Below are 18,116 nucleotides of genomic sequence, written 5' to 3'. Positions count from 1 at the left end.
CATCAGAGTATGGACAACCAAAATCTTGAAACAACCTTCTGACTATCCTTCAGTGTACCATGCATCTCCTCTTTAAGTAGGATATTCTACTAGAAAGCATGAGTGTTTATTTCCCCGACAACTATACTTCTTGTGGGTAGTCCCCATGATAGTGCGTCTCTGCGAGGCCAAGCATGTGAGCTTGCTCTTTGGCGACAGATCTGTTTGTGCTGGGCTCATCAGTTGATATTGGGCCTTGAGACTGCAGAGAACAACAGAGCTTAGACCACAGTAAATAGATGGAAGTAAAGAAAGCCACTCTCTGGGGACTCCTGTCAAGGCAGCAGGACTGCCTCATGGAGTTACCCACTGTATTTGCTACACTAGGGTCACTTTTCTTGATCTTCCACCATGGCGTTTTCAAAAAAAAAAAAAAAAAAGCTAATTGAATTAGTGGTGTTTTGTCATCTGTGAGCTTTTGGGAGCAGAGACTATGTCTCATCTATTTTGTGTCATTAAAGCCTAGCACAGTGTTTGATAAAGAAGTGTTGAATATGTAACTAGGTAAAGGAATGGAAGCACCAAGAAGATAAAGCAGGGGTGGAGGGCGAGAATGCTAGTACTTGAGGAAGAAGCATCCTCTACTCCACCTGATTTACCCCAGACTAAATGCTGCACTTTTTACACTTCAACTGTTTTTTAGTCACACAACTACCCCACAGTTTGCAAGAATAGAAAGTTTGGTTTATACCATGAAAAAACCCGTCTATACATTTATATTTATGATTTTCTAAAACTCATATTTGTTCTTTAAAACCCACTGGTGAGGTAGTGTTAAAGAGCTAGGAATAGGACTGCTTTTTGAAGTCTAATACATGTTCTGCTTGGAAAAAAAACTGCTTCTAGTGTCTAAGAATAATTAACAACACACTTTAATTTATGAATGTCTGTGCTTAAAGGTCTCTCATCCGTGGGAAGGGGAGAGAGAGAAAGAAAGACTGAAAGGCTAATGGAAAACTTTCATGTCCTTGTGCTCAGCTCTGGTGAAACATCCAGGAGTGGTACTAAAGAGGCCACAGGAATCGCTGCTGAGCTCTGCTTTACATATGTGCATTATAAATTGGTAACCTCCATATTTTAGGTTTTAGACAACCCTCTCTCCCCTCCAGTGGCTATGATTTAAGAATAACAATGTGACATGAACACTGAGATGAGAGGATAAGTGAATAAAGAAAAGGGATGGTGGTGAATAATTAAAAGGAGGTGGGGGAGTAAACGGGGAGAAAGAACTGACTCATGGGGAGCAAATGTATTCATTGCTTCTTTGTCTCCTCCATGCACTGTACCTCTCGACTGGGAAAGCAGATTTCTTGAATCTCAAAGGAAATAAAGGTGGCAATTAAATGCTGACAAGAAAAATAATAAAAATAAAAAAGAAGAAAAGAACAGAGAGGAAAGACTGCCTCCTCCCTCAACCATACATCGTGATCCTGACAATCTTTTCCCCATCTGTCAACACGAGAAAAGTCAAAGGATTTGATCTTAAGGTCATGGGCAGTGGGTTTTTGAATCATCCGACAAATGGGTCTAGTTCTTTTTTTTTTACACCCCTTTCAACTGTCCTATCTTCCCCACCCATCTCTATGAGTCAGCTGCTTATGTTCAGTGAACTCACATAGTCTACTGTAGCAGACCCATGAGGGAAGTCATTCCTGCTGACCAGATCTTCCCCAGGCTTATGACCATAGCCTCCTCTCCATTGCCAACTACCCCCACCAGTGTCCCCACGGTCTCTATTTCTGGATACTGTGCTACCTGAACCCTCAACCAACCCCCACTCTCTACTATGCCTGCTTCTCCCTGTATTCTGAGTGTTGATGGGTGGAAAATGCTAAATCCAAAAGACCCAGTCTTTGTTTACTTCAATTGCCACTTCCCAGTAAGACTTTTTATTCTAAGCCACTTCTAATAGTGTGTCAAGCAACTCTTCCCAACCCCCTGGATCTCAAAAGATACCCCGGCCCTCTTCATGCCCTGGCCTTCAAAAGATGACTGTCTTTCCTCCTACCTATATGGGAAAATCAAAACCATGCCACAGACATTGAGAGTTTTCCTAATTTCCTGTCTGCCCAGTTTTGCATCCTTTATGCCTAAAACAAAAGAAGGGAAATGCCCTATCCTCCTCTCTAAATTCAATCCACCATAGCACATTCCTGACTAACCCCACCTCCATCTCTATCTGACCAGCTCTTGTCTTCATCCCGTTACTCCTTCCCACAGGTCTTGACCTTAAGCCCCTGGTTAATATTAATTTCATTTCCTTCTACCACGAGACTAGGCTTCTGAGTAGCCAGAATGGCCTCTTTAATTTCATTACTATCTTGGAGCAGTCTGCCTCCTGTCATCACTAGGGTTTCAAGTTCACCAGTGATCCCCACTATACCTCCCAAACCCCACCAATTTTTCCCAGAACTAAAAGTCACTGTTGTCTCTTTCCTTTGACACTATCAAAATGCTAAATACGCTTTTAGGCCTGATACAATTTTTTCCTACCCAATACCTCCCTGCTTTCTTTGATTCAGAGACTTCTACTATTTCCCTTTCCACTGTCTCTCAGCACCCTTACTTATGCCTCAGTGCTTTGCATGCCTTTTTCTTTTACTTGGTTGTAAGTACCATGAGGGTAGGAACTACATCAGAGCTAACATACAGTGCATTCTGAAGGACACATTTTCAGTAAGAGGAAACTGTGTTCAACATTTCTTTCTTGAACTTTCTTCCCTTCACTGTTCCCTTAGCTGACTAATTCCCTTTCTTCACCACACTGCTCCCCCACTGGTCAGTTAGAAGTTATGAAATGTTTCTCCTTTCTGTCACATGCCATGAATCTATGTCTTTGCCTCCATTTTTTATTGTCAATACCTGGTACAAACTCTCCCCTTCCTGTGGCTAGATTATGGCGACTGTGTCACCCAAGCTAACTTCACTCTCCCCTTTCCAATTTCTCATTGCTATACTCATGTTTAATTGCCACTTCTCATAAACTCTATCCCAGATCTATAACATTCAGGGGTTCTCCGTTTCCTACCATGTCAAGTTTAAAATCCTCTATCAGATTAGGTACAGACTTGAAAGTAAGCAATGCATTTCAATCTGCCCAATTTCTGACTACTTCCAATATGCTGTCTTCTGGTCAACCTGGTTTCCTCCTGAGTCAGAGAGATGCAACGCACAACATTATCTCAGGGACATTAGAGTCACAAAGCCGTGGATTTGAATCCTAGCCTTTCCCTTTACTAGCTGTTGGCTTGACAAGTTATTTACCTCTTTAAACCTCAGACTGCTCATTTGTAAAATGAAGGCAATAATACCTTCATCACAATTATATCACAACCAACTGGTGAGCCCCTTATATTCCTTCTCTGACACTACAGTACCTAGCACAGAACTGAGCCCAGTGCAGGTCCTCAAAAACAGGCAGTAGTTAATGGTGCTTATCTCGACAATGAGAAATGACCTCAGTGATAAAGAAAATTAGGATCAAATACAGGACTAAAGGAAACATGGCTAGAAGGTTGAAGAAGCTCTTTAGGGAGATTAAAAAAATAAAAGACTTGGAAAAGTAAAAGGCTCTGTCATAATTCTGGTGTAAAGGCCTCAAGTAACAAAGGCTTAAAGTAGCATATGATGAGTCAAAGGAAAGTTTCCAGTGTTTTATGAGATATTCAGAGGAAAGGTAGGCAAGACACACTTCCCCCTATTATCTACCATCCCATTTTATCCTTCTTGCTCCTTCAAGGAGAGTAGGACCATTTTCTGCATCTGTGTCTTTAGTTTCAAATGAGGCAAGGACAACACTGTGACAGATAAGAGTGCTACTACTCTGTTTTCTGTTTCCTACAGCTTTTAAGCCTATAATTCTGATCTTGATCACTGCATAATTATCTTCATTATATTACATCATCATATTATCCTCACTTCATAAATGAGGAAACTGAGGTTTAGAAAGAATAAGTGACTCACCTCCTTAAGCAGTCCTCTTAAAATATTAACGTGATCAATCCCTGTTCCTACAAGAGGCCAATTGTAAAAAACTCTTATATCAGGTTTCTGTGACAGATATGTATAATATAAAATCACTGTATGAAAGAGCATCTAGATTTGACAGTCCTAGATATTATCTATGTGTCCCTCTGAAACAGAAATTTCTTTCTGTTGCTGTGGTTGCAATGGATAAAGTCAGTAACATTCTTTGGACTTGTATCTTCCATACTCTCTTACATTTTTTTCAGCATCTAAAATAATTAACTATGCTGCCTCAGCTGTGATGAATTGAGAGATCTTGAATGTGAATCTCTAGGGAGAGAAGCTGACAAGAAACTAGAAAGACTAGGGCCAGGGAACTAAACTTTTCAGGTTTGACCTCAGGGGAATTAACCAGATGCCCAGTGTCCAAGCTTCTAGACATCTGGAGTTGGCTACTAATAGACTCTAAAGTTTGTGGTAAGACATGGATATAGGTTAAATATATGCAGAAAGTGGAAATATTTGGCATTAAATATGCAGACTAACGTGAGTGTCTGTGACATTAATCACTTTAAACCAGGGTCATAGGAAGACAGGAGGTTATCAGGGCCCCAGGGAGAGAGCTGATGCTCAGAAAGATTTCAAGAGATGAAAGGAATTACAATGTGAATTAAGAAATTGAGACACATTAATAATATGATTTAGTGAGGACTATGTCCCAGGTACTATTTTAGGCATTTTTTACAAAAATATAAATTAATTCTTCCATTCAGTCACTCTATAAAAACAGCATTATACCTCATCTATGAGAGGTAGTAAATTTTTAAAGCCTGACTTCAGAGTAAATTTTAGTAAAACGAGGATAAAATAATTAACTACCTCAGATTGTTCTCATAAGTACTGAAGAGTCGATACAGTATAGAACTTCAAAGAATATCTGGCACATATTAAGAATTGAATGAATGCCAACTTGTATTTGCTAAAAATAAATAATTACATATTAATATAAAATAAACCAAAACACAAAATATTTTAGTAACTTGCTCAAGGTTACACAACTATTTGTTGGTCTAAGTCAAGCTATGAATCCATTCTTAACTGGTTCCAAATGCTGAACTCATGAACACTGGGCTATGGAGCAGAAGTCCAATCATACCCATGAGGCATACATAGTGCCAGAGTGGGGAGCAGTGGTTGTAGCTTGATGGATATGGAGCCTAGATGGTCATCCAAGCACACATGGATAGGACTTTGAACATCAAGACTCTGGGCTCTAATCATGTTTCAAGATGGTGCTCTCAACACCAATAAGGGCTGATTAGGCCAGACTCTGGGTCAGGTAGAGATGGCCTGCTGGATGAAGCTTGGCAGTATCTGTAGCTAAGAGAACATGTGTCATCAAAAACCATTTAAAGGATATATGGAGAAAAGGAAAGTTGTGGTTCCAGGTAGTAGTAGATGGAAGGTTTTGAAAAAAATAATCAAATATTTTTATGTATTCAAAAGCAAGCTCTTGAAACCAGATTTTATAAATTACTTCCAGGTGAAGATGTTGACACACTTCTGGTCTATTGGCCAATCTTTAGTCTTACATTAAGTAGTAGGCAAAAAAATGGCTGTTGTGGGGGCTGCCCACTAACTACTACTGAGTTAATAGTTTATGATGTTTTATTTATTTTTTATTTTTTTCATGTTTATTTATTTTTGAGAGAGAGAGAGAGAAAGAGAGACAGAGCACGAGCAGAGCAGGTGCACAGATAGGGGGAGACACAGAATCCAAAACAGGCTCCAGGCTCTGAGCTGGCAGCACAGAGCCAGACATGGGGCTCGAACTCACAAACCATGAGATCATAATCTGAGCCAAAGTCAGACGTTCAACCAACTGAGCCACCCAGGTGCCCCAAGTATATGATGTTTTATGACTTAAGTTTGTCTTTAAAATTTTGCATCCAACTTTGTGAATGCTTCCCTTGACCTGTGTCTGTGAATGTGTCTCTCACAGCATTATGTCTCATCCACCAAAGAATTTTCCTTTATGAATTTTGAGAGTTAAAGTGTTACACAAATGGGGATAGGTAGCTCTATCACTTCTCTTGGAAAGGGCCAGAGATATGAGTAGGTACTAAATCAGGAATTTCAACAACCCCCACAAATATTTAAAATGCCCCAAAACATAAAGGGTGACTCTTCATGCTTTCCTCATCCATCCTATATGGTGACAGATACATTGGCAACACCTTATAGACAACAGGTTCGGACGTCCCTGTAATTTCTCTGATACTCATTTATTGTTTTTCCTGCAAGTGATCCTTGCTCAAATACTTTTAAGACAGAAGTGTAAAAAGTGACAATTGCATTAAAAAACACACATTCCGTCACCTCCCATGAAACTTAACAGACTATGAATAACTTAAATAAGTATTAAAAATGTGTAAAACTGTATTCTTATATCAAATTAGATAAAAGTTGAATTGTTTTAGACAAAGAGTTTTTCTTTCTTTCTTTCTTTAATTCTTGACAGACCACCATTATATAAGGTGAGCACTGCAGCAAGTAATGATATTTAAAATTAAGGAAACTTTTCCATTTCAATGATGCCCATTTTAACATTTCACAATGAGTCTTTTTGGCATTCTAATTATTGTTCTAATTCTATTAATGTTTTTTGTATAAGATTATATTGGCTCCTCTTCTAGTGATCACTAAAACTTCATTTGGAGTTGTATCACTTCATTAATCTTGATTACTTATAATTAATCAAAACAGTCTTCACAGTTAGGTCTTAGAAATGTTTATCAATATGTATCTCATGAATACTTGACTAAATCTATGTTTCATCTATTTTTAAGAAAACCTGGAAACTCAATAGGCTTCCTCATCTGAGAGAGAGACAGTACAGCTTAGCTGGTAAAATCTGGGACTTCAGAGTCAGACTATTTGGATTCAAAGCCAGTTCTTCCTCATTCTAGCTGCAAGTGATAGGGCAAGTTATTTAACCTCTTTTTACCTTTTTAGTTTAATCTATAAAACTAGAATCATGGTAATAATACCTAACTCATAGAGTAATTTATAAGTACTTAATGAAATAATAGGTATAAAACAGTTATAACTGGGCCTAGCATTTAATAAATATTCATCAAGTTTTTTTTTTGGTTATTACTTGAGAAATAGAAATAATTAGTAAATTATGTTATGCACTGGCCTCCGGAATCAGACAAGCCAGGGTTTTAATTCTTGTTTTGTTTTACCAACTGCATGGCATTATGCAAGTTATTTAGTTCTCTTGTTTTTTCTTATAGATGTAGATATAGAGATACAGATACCACTTCCCAAGTCTGATAGGAGGATAAAATTTTTGCAAAATATGATTAATAGAGTGAGCACTTATTTTATATTGGTTGTATTTTATTTAAATAGGAACACATTTTGTTTTTATTCTATATCAAACTAAAAATTATATAAAGTGCTATCTGGAAATCATTTATAATATTTGACTTTGATATTTATTTTTTTAATATATTTTTTAACATTTATTCACTTTTTGAGAGACAGAGACAGAGTGTGAGCAGGGCAGGGGCAGAGACAGAGAGACACAGAATCCAAAGCAGGCTCCAGGCTCCGAGCTGTCAGCACAGAGCCCGAAGTGGGGCTCGAACTCACAAACCATGAGGTCATGACCTGAGGCGAAGTTGGACACCCAACTGACTGAGCCACCGGGTGCCCTAACTTTAATATTTTCTTATGGTATAGGTAAAGAGGTCTATATCATGCTCAGTTTCCATTCATTCAAAATATTTGAATGTCTACTATATACCAGGCACTGTGCTAACAACTGGTGATAAAGTTATTAAAACGCAGAGACCTCACCTTCCAGGGAGCTCTATGACCAATAAGCAAGGCAAATAAACAAGAGGCAATGAGGAAACTGCCTATGTACCCCGTACTACAACAGAGGCATTTGTACGGAGCACTGGAAGCATAGCGAAGGAGCAGGAAAATCTTGTCATACATGTGGAATCTAAGCTGATTCTTTTTTTTTTTCGTTTTTTTTTTTTTAATTTTTTTTTCAACGTTTTATTTATTTTTGGGACAGAGAGAGACAGAGCATGAACGGGGGAGGGGCAGAGAGAGAGGGAGACACAGAATCAGAAACAGGCTCCAGGCTCTGAGCCATCAGCCCAGAGCCCGACGCGGTGCTCGAACTCACGGACCGCGAGATCGTGACCTGGCTGAAGTCGGACGCTTAACCGACTGCGCCACCCAGGCGCCCCTCTAAGCTGATTCTTGAAAGAGTGGATGCTAGCCACACAACAAAGAGAGGAAGAACATTCTGGCTGGAGAGAACTTATGAAAAAGAACATTTTCTCAAGCCTACAGGTGTGGTGCACAGAGAAGAGATTTAGTTGAAGAGTCAGCAACAGGTTATTAGGAAGCACACAGGAAATGGGGATCTTGTGAAAAAGTTCATCCAAGAGACTTATATGAATTGATTTCAGTTTAAGAAAGTTTACTCAAATAAAAGTGGAAAGTGGCCACAGAGGATCAAGGCAATGGAGACAGAAAGCTTAAGGGAAAAAAAACCCTCAAATTAAAGGTATTTATATCTATATTAACATATTTACTATAACTTAAAATTGGAGGTACACCTGAATAAGTTGTTTCACATGCTCCTTATCATAAGCTTTCTTCAATATTGACAAATACTCTTCAAAACATGTTTAAAAATTCATTTCACACTATCAGAATCTAGAAAGTACTGGACTGGCTGCTGTGACCCACACAGAGTGGTTATGATGCCACAGGATGCCCAACTCTGATGGGCCTAGACATGGTTGTTGCCCTCAAGACATTCACAGTCTACGGGAAAATGTGAACTAGTAAGTAGTGTATTATATCCCAGTGTTCTCAGTGCTCCTCAGCGGCAGGAGTTGATATGGAAGCACATGAGAGGATGACCGTAGGCACTGGGTTCAGAGAAGACTTTGGGCCGGAATGGATGTTTCACAGACAACCACAGAGGACCTAGCCTAAGGAGTCCATGCAAAGAACACTGTCATGGACAAACTCAGATATGAAGGTTCAAAGGGCAGAGAAGATTTGGCTCCCTCTAGGAAAGGAAGAGTTCCAGGTATCTGGAGCTTAGTGTGCAAGGAGGGCAATGCACAAAAGTCAAGGGTGGAGAAGAAAGTAAGGAACCACAGCATCAAGGGCCCACACATCATGTGAAAGAATTTGGACACTGACAGATTTTGAATTGCAATAATATCTTCCTGGATACCTTACAAAGAAAGGAAATGTTGAATCTCTGGGTATGCCAGGCATCTAGGCAGATATCAGATTCCTGGACTAGACTATGATCCCTGAGAGCTAGATGCGTTGTGTTTTCTGTAATACCAAGAGCCGGCATGGTGACTGCCATAGGTCGGCAAGAAATTAAATGCCCAGTGGGAAGTTAATTTTCCATAATCTAACTTTCTACTACTGGAGAGTTCTTTGTAATCTCTCTTACTTAAAATAATCCTGAAGTGAACATCCCTGTATTTAAATCTTGAACCATATCTATGTTTACTTATTTAAAATACAATCTTAGCAACGGAATTACTGTGTAAGAGAATGAATACATTTAAGGCCCACAATACACTGATCTGGAAGGATATTCCAAATATGCGTTAACAAGCAAATATTTGAAAATGCCTGTTTCCCTGCATCTTCAGCACAACTGGATTATCCATAAATTTGATAATGATTTGCAATTACTGCATGAAATACTGGGGGGGGAGTCTGCATCTTTATTATCATTTTATATTTCTTTTATTAAATGTTTGAAATCATGTCTTTTTCCCAGTACAAAAAAAAAAAGGCTTACTGATTTTCCTTTTTCTTTTAATTTGTAATGAAAATAGCTGGGCCAGGAATTTACCTGGGAGTTAATTTCGGCTAAATCTTGTAAGTTAATTTACTATTTTAATTGTCATTTTCTTCTACAAAGATATGTAGATCTGTATTTGGTGGTTAGAATAAAATCAGCATATCTTTTCCTCAGGGCAGTGTATTAGCACTGAATTGTAAGTGTTCTTTATAAATTAATATCATCATCTCTTTGTCTTATAGGTTTCAAATATATTTCATTTCCTATGTGACATCTGCCATTAGTTTTATTCATAGAAATATTTGACATTAATTTTTTGCCTTAAAACTTCATTCCCCCTGCTTTCCATAGCTTCTATAGTTCTTCTGACTTCATGACCTTAATGTGCCATGTATTACATTTCATTTCTGCCATGTCGAGGAACTGATCTAAATGTTTGGAGTACAGTGACAAAGAAACTAGGCAACATCCCTGCCATCATGGAGCTTACATATTAGTGGAAATGGACAGTAAAGAAATGAACACATAAATATGTCATATAATGTCAGAGAGTGAATTAGTGCTTGGAAGAAAAATAAATCCTGATATGGGTAAATGTGGGACCACTGAGCTGCTATGTTCAATAAATTGTTGTCAGGTTGTAATACATAATAGATCTAAACTAGTTTTTCCAGGGCCTGGAATATAATAAATACTTAACCAATGTTAGCAATTATTAATTACAATTTAACTTTTCTCTTAACTCATAAGTTATTCATAGAAGTGTTTTGTTGGTATGTTTCTTTTAATTTCAAGTGACAGGATTATATCAACAGTTTATTTTTTATTTTTGTTTATTTGCTTCTTTTAAGCAGGGAATATGGCCCATTTATTTTGAGCCACTTATTTTTTGCATTTTGGAATTTTTGACTATTTACTATGGCCTAACACAGAAATTATTTAAAAAGCAGACTGGAGGCTACGAAGTTTCTATTTTTTGTTTAAAGATGTTCAAATTAGATATCTATCTATTTATTTTTTAATCTGTAAAATTACCCTCATTAATTATATGATTTAGGTCATTGTCTTTTATTTTTATTTTTTGGTCTATAAAGGACCAAATAAGCCATTGCCAACTTCTCTTTATTTATCTAAGAGTTTTTTATTTATACATTTAGATATAATGATATTTAGTACATAAATCTTTATGACTTATATATTTACTGTGGATTATATCATTTATCAGAATAAAATGACATTTTAGGCACTTTACTGTCTTTTGTTTGGGGTCTGACATCCAGTGAGACCCTTCCCCCTTTACAGAATTTTTGATGTTGAAGTATATAATAATTTGTTACTAAAGAAATGAACAATTCTCCCTTTTCTTTGTTTAACTTTTAAGATCTCTCCTGTTTTGATCTCGCCTGATATTAATTTATACTTTAATCTTTTCGATGTCATTATGCTTTAAGTATATCTCTTTCAAGAAGCATAGTTTTATTTAGTTGTTTTTACTATAATTGAGAACATTTTTTAAAATGTGGCATTAACTTATTTTCATTTATGTTACAACTGATAAACTTGGCTTTTATTCATCCATCTTGTCTTATGTTTGCTGACTTAATGGAAATTTTTTTGCACTATATTGATTCTATCTGTTGCTATGTTTACTTTTTCTTTGTGAACTGGGATGTATTCAATTGTTTTTAAATTCAACTAATGCTTACTTTTAAGTAAGAACACATGCATGTGTGTGTGCATGCATGTGCGCACACACACACACACACACACACACATTTTTCTTTAATCACCATCATGAAATAATCTATATTTATTCTTTACCCCTCAGGCTCTTGTTCCCTCTGCTCCAGTAATAACCTAATCTCAGCAGCATTCTTTAGTCCAGTGTGTGCAAAATGTAGGAAGGCATTCTAGCTTCATCTAATAGATACCATCATGATGACCACTTCTCTGTAACAAATTCGCTTCCACGTCCCAGATGCCTGCTAATACAAGAAATTTGCTTAACAGGTGGAAACGTAGTGCTTGGCGCAAACATTCAATAACAGTGATTATTAGGCCACACACATCTACCAAATGACTATGAATGCAAGAAAATATACACATATTATCTACTACATAAGGATATAAGCCCAAAGTAATACCAATGCATTTTTTTAGCTGCCCCATGCTACAGCTCCCTGGTGTCTCCATACCACCTAGAAGTGCCAATGGTGGACTCGGTTCAAAAGCTGTGCAAAAAGGTAAATCTTATTGAATCAATAATTTTGATAGAATGTAGTACCTCATAGCCCCTCAAAGGTAAATCTTATTGAATCAATAATTTTGATAGAATGTAGTACCTCATAGCCCCTCTCCCTGACAATTAATTTTATGCCTAGCTATCTATAATCCAACTTATTAGAACTCCTACCTGATACAACTAACAGAAAATAGCTTACGTCATAATTGCACATACATGACTCATACACTTACTCTTTTCATCCCTTTTAGAAAATCAGTATTTGGGTATCTCCTAGTTAAAGTCTAGTAAATGCAATTTGCATCCAAGTCAGTAAGAGTAAGGTTGACCAAGACAAATATAACATAATGATCTGAGCCAAATCACAAGAAATCTATCTCCAGGTTGACAATAATCTATTAATAATCAGGTTTGAGATAATAGTTGTTCACTATAATTTTGATTTTACCTAACAATGGTCAGGGGAAGTTAGGGGTCACCAAGAGCTAGAAGTCTACTTATTCTATGATTACCCTATAGTTGTTATCTAACTCTTTATCTGGATAGAAAATTTCATCATATTTAGTGTGGTGTTCAGAAAGAATAAATTTTATCATGTGTACTATGGTATTTCTGGGATTTTCAAGGAATGAATAATCTAGATCCCTTCTTGGAGAAAAATAAATAAAACACATTGGTTTGAGTGTGACAAGAGTCAGGGCTTTCAACTAAAGAGAGGTTAACCCCTAACTTCTAAGGCAGTGCTCAATGGGAGCTGAGAGGCTCTGAATAAGATAAAGTTAAGGAATCTGAGCATAGTCTTAGAGAGAGGTTAATATTGTCAGGAAAAGATGATTTTTCCATCATTTTATACATATCAGTGAATCAGTTATTGGGGATATGTTCTAATATGTCCTCTAATAAAGGAGGTAAAAATCTAAGACAGTAAGTTCAATTAAAAAAATTGTAATTCTGTTTGTTCTCTGTATTCATGGGTCTGTTTCTATTTTTTGACTGTTTACTTACTTTTTTTTTTTTTTTTTTAGATTTCACATATAAGTGAACTCATGGGATTTGTCTGACTTATTTCACACAGCACAATACCCTCTAGGTCCATCCAAGTTGTCACAAATGGCACGATTTCATTCTTTTTTGGCTGAGTAATATTCCATTGTATATATGTACCACATCTTCTTTATCCATTCACCTATTGATGGGTACTTGGCTGCCAGAGGTGAGGAGGGTGCGGAGATGGACAAAAATGGGTGAACCACTCAGAAAGTTTTCAAAGAAACAGAAGCCTCAAATAGCTGGGAGTCCTCATTATTTTTCCAGATAGAAGAACATTCCAGTTATGCAATGAATAAGTCATGAGGATAAAAGGTACAGCATAAGGAACACAGTCAATGGTATTATAATAGCGATATATGGTGACAGACGGCAGTTAAACTTATGGTGAGCACAGCATAACATATAGCCTTGCCAAGTCACTATGTTGCACACCTGAAACTAATGTAAAATTGTATATCAACTATAATTCCAGAGGTACTGAACTAGTGCCCTGGTCTCATTTCTGGTAGACTAAGAATTGTTAATAGTGCTGGTAATGGGGATCTCTTTTATCTCAGTATGACAAAAAACCATGTTAATGGAGGAAGGAGGAACCAATGGCTTCAGGAGATCTGTAATGGCCAAAAAGAAGATTCCATGGGAATCCTGGGACAGAAGGTTGCCAGATCAAATATAGGACACTAAGTTAAATATAAATTTCAGATAACAACAAATGTTATTAGTATATGTTCTGTGCAAGTCATTGCTCACCTGAAATCAAATTTAACTGGACATCTTGTGTTTTTTTATTTGCCAAATCTGGAAACCCTGTTTGGAAAGTTTTTCTTTTAATTTACTTTTAATTTTATTTATTTTGAGAGCGAGCACAAACAGGGGAGAGGCAGAGAGAAAGAGAAAGACAGAATCAGAAGCAGGCTCCACACACACTATCAGAATGGAGCCCAATGTGGGGCTTGACCCCACAAATCACGAAATCATTATTTGAGCAGAAATCAAGAGTCCACCGCTTAACCAACTGAGCCACTCAGCCACCTGTACTCAGAAAGTTTTCTTTTTTTTTTTTTAAATTTTTTTCAACGTTTATTTATTTTTGGGACAGAGAGAGACAGAGCATGAATGGGGGAGGGGCAGAGAGAGAGGGAGACACAGAATCGGAAACAGGCTCCAGGCTCCGAGCCATCAGCCCAGAGCCTGACGCGGGGCTCGAACTCACGGACCGCGAGATCGTGACCTGGCTGAAGTCGGACGCTTAACCGACTGCGCCACCCAGGCACCCCCAGAAAGTTTTCAAAGAAACAGAAGCATCAAATAGCTTGGAGTCCTCATTATTTTCCAAAAAAAAAAAGAAAAAAAAAAGAATATTTTCATTACCATATATATTTCTAACCATATATCTTAACTATCATTACACAGTTTGTCTTAGAAAAGCAAGGCTTTTCCCTCAAACTGATAAAATATTCTTAAATGTTTCCAAAACTCCGTTTTATTATGCTGGATTATTACTTATTCCCCGATCAGTATCTTAATACACGTACCACTGCCAAATCCATTGAGTTCTTGTGGATCTCAAATTCAAGCTCCCTTAAAAGACATTATGTATAAAGGAAGAAAACACTGGCTAGTAAATGACCAGATATGTTAAGAGAAGACAGGAAGAAGGAAAAAAAAAATCTAGTAATTAAAAAAAGAAAGAAAGAAAACAACAAGTATTTAAATCTGATCCTTACAGTGTTTAGTTTCTCTTATAAGTAAATTAAAATTGAGTAAACTCACTGTATTTGCATATTTAGCTTAATCTAAAGATTTTCATGGCTTCTTTCTAATTCTCACAGAGCCTCATTCCCTTGTGTATTTCTCAAGCTTTAAGATGAATGTACCCGTTTATCTTGTCACTTCGACAATTTCAATTGAAAGGCCTTTTAACTGATGTCAGTAAGAAAACTACTGCTATTTGTAAAAAGAATTTGAGTGAGGCAGTTTGGAAGTTAGAGATATATTTCTCCTACCCACTCTTTCCTCAAAAGGAAAATAGTAGCCTCCATTTTGGGAGAAGAAAGAGCAAAACAGCTCTAAGATTCATAATGTAAATTTGAATGTTGGGCTAAAGTGTGTGTGTGTGTGTGTGTGTGCGCACACGCGCACGCTTAGAATTTGGAGCATAGACCACAGCATTAGACTCCTTGAGGTTGCATGTACGTAAAAAATATCTCACTAAATATTCCCAAGGCAGAAGTGATTAGTTCCTTTTTAAGTCCCCATGCAGTGGCTCCTTAAGCAGTAATTAAAAGGGAGGAAGTGAAATGTCTGCATAGGATCTCCTAAACTCTGGCCAGCCAATTAACTTCCAGCCCTTACACTGTGGATTTGATCTCAGGATGTTTGTGCTATATTGTGCTCCTGGCAACTCAAGCCCACCTATCGTTTCAAAGAGCATCTAGTGAGGGTAAAGCCAGCTGGTTTGCCAGCTGCTGCTCCTCCTGGGAAATGGAGGGAAACTCCCTGGCTTCCCTAAACTACCACCATTTCTGTTTATTAACATACACAGGAGAAAGTCTCCAAAATTCCAAGCATGCCTCTTGGCAAGGCTGTCCACAATTCAGTGCTTCCCAGTTGATTCCTTTTAGAGAGTACAGGGAATGTCAACACAACTGGAGGTCAATTGACTATGGCCTATGAAATCAGAAGTGCCCAGCATGTTGAAGGTCACATTCACACAGGCAGAAACATACTGTGAATTCAGGGCTTTGGAGCAGAACATAGCTGTGTCATGAATACTGTTCATTGTTGTTTTTTAGGTTAATTCACCCATAGTTCTGTGGTCCCAATTCTAGGATCATAATGCTGAAAATGTAGTTGAGACCTCCAACTTCTTGATCTTAAGCAACATCACTTTACTTTTCAGAACTGTTGCTTTCTTCATCGTAAGATAAAGAGGAAGGGGTTGATTAGGTGATCTCTAATGACCTCCCCCCACTTTCTTAGCAAGGTGACACATTTGGTAGCATAAGTCCAACTACATGGGCTGAACTACATGCAGAGATTTATTTTTTCTCAGGTAACAAGAGGTATGAGATTTAGTGCAGGGCTGGTATAGAGGCTCCCCAACGCCAACAGGGAGCGGTATTCTGGTATTTCTGCTCAGTGAATGATTTTGATTTAATGCTTTTCACTTGTGATTTCAAGATGGCCGCTCTATCTCTAGCACTCCCATCTAGACAGGAGGAAGGGCCAGAAACAAATTCCAGCAGAGCATTACCCTCTAAAGTTTACCTAAAAGCTCCACTCCAAAGTTTATATATAACCAGCCATAACTGCATCATAGATTCATCCCTAGCTGCAAGAGAGGTCGGAAAGTATAAATTTTTAATTGGGTACATTGCAACCAATATGAACATTGCATTCTCTTTGTAAGAAGGAGAAAATAGATATTAGGTAGTCAATTCAAATGGAATACATACATGGTAATCTCTAAGATTCTATATTTCAGTTATTTTACTGTTTGTATGCAATCCATCTTTTAAATCATTGAGAACAGGGAAAAAAAAAGCATTAAGAAATTTTGTGAACAAGGAATCTTTGCAAATTACACAACAGTTACCGTGAATTGGAAGTATGGTTCCAGAATGGTGAACATCTGACCCTCCTAAAAGTTGTTCGAGAATGTATGTCACAGATATAGATTGTCACTTTCTAGACCAGTTTTTCTCACTCTTTCTTCTTTCCTTTCTATGCTTACGTTCTCAACCTCTTTCCTTTTTTATCTCTATCAGAGTTATGCTTGCCAGTTAAACTTTTTTGAGAGTAATTAAAAAAAATAACTGGTTTATTCACATCACCTAATTGGTTCTGTCTTCTGTATAAGACATCCTCCTTTTTAAAAAAAAATATTTTTGGGGCGCCTGGGTGGCGCAGTCGGTTGAGCGTCCGACTTCAGCCAGGTCACGATCTCGCGGTCCGTGAGTTTGAGCCCCGCGTCGGGCTCTGGGCTGATGGCTCAGAGCCTGGAGCCTGTTTCCAATTCTGTGTTTCCCTCTCTCTCTGCCCCTCCCCCGTTCATGCTCTGTCTCTCTCTGTCCCAAAAATAAATAAACGTTGAAAAAAAAAATTAAAAAAAAATATTTTTTTTATGTTTATTTGAGAGAGAGAGAGAGAGAGAGAGAGAGCAAGTACAAGTGGGGAAGGGGCAGAGAGAGGTGAGGCACAAAATCCAAAGTAGGCTCTAGGCTCTGAGCTTTCAGCACAGAGCCCGATGTGGGGCTTGAACCCAGGAGCAGTGAGATCGTGACCTGAGTGAAGTCGGAAGACTGACCGACTGAGCCACCCCGTGCACCCAGGACATCCTCCTTTTAATCTATATCCACTTTTCCAGGACTGGATGACTTATGTTCCTATAATTTATGATATCATTGTTTAATAATGAATCCTTTCTTTTATTCCATTATTTCAGGGAGATTCGCTCCCTGTGTTCTTCACTCACATGACATATTAAATCATTATTTACAATTCTTCATGCCCTTCCTGTGTTAGAATTACTTACATATATCCTCTGCATTGTGACTTGGTGGTACTAGCCTCTGGATGGAGCAGACTGTATTTCTCTCCCCACAGATACTGAGTTTAGCCACATGTTGGCTTCTGCCAATGGAATATAGGTGAAAAGTGAAATGTTCCAGTCCTCAAGAGTTTCCACTTGCCCTTCTGCATTCCAGCGATTCACCATGAAAATATTTCCTAGACAGCCATTCAGCCAAAGAAGATGAAGAGACAATTGAAGATGACTTGAAATCAATCTAAAGCCTGAAATAAAAATCTAGCTCACTTTACCCTGAAACAGACCTACTCTGGCTGACACATAGGATTTTATGTAAGTAACAAAAAGCTTGTTTTAGTAGTTAGTTTTAACTTAGCAGTAAAGAGCTGGATTTAGTGAACTATTGATATTTTGAGATT

Source organism: Lynx rufus, unplaced genomic scaffold (genome assembly GCF_022079265.1).
Source record: "Lynx rufus isolate CCGP_SWC_20201006 ecotype Redwood Valley unplaced genomic scaffold, mLynRuf1.p SCAF_5, whole genome shotgun sequence".
Lineage (NCBI taxonomy): Eukaryota > Metazoa > Chordata > Mammalia > Carnivora > Felidae > Lynx > Lynx rufus.
The sequence above is the reverse complement of the archived record's forward strand: the minus strand, read 5'-3'. Positions refer to the sequence as shown.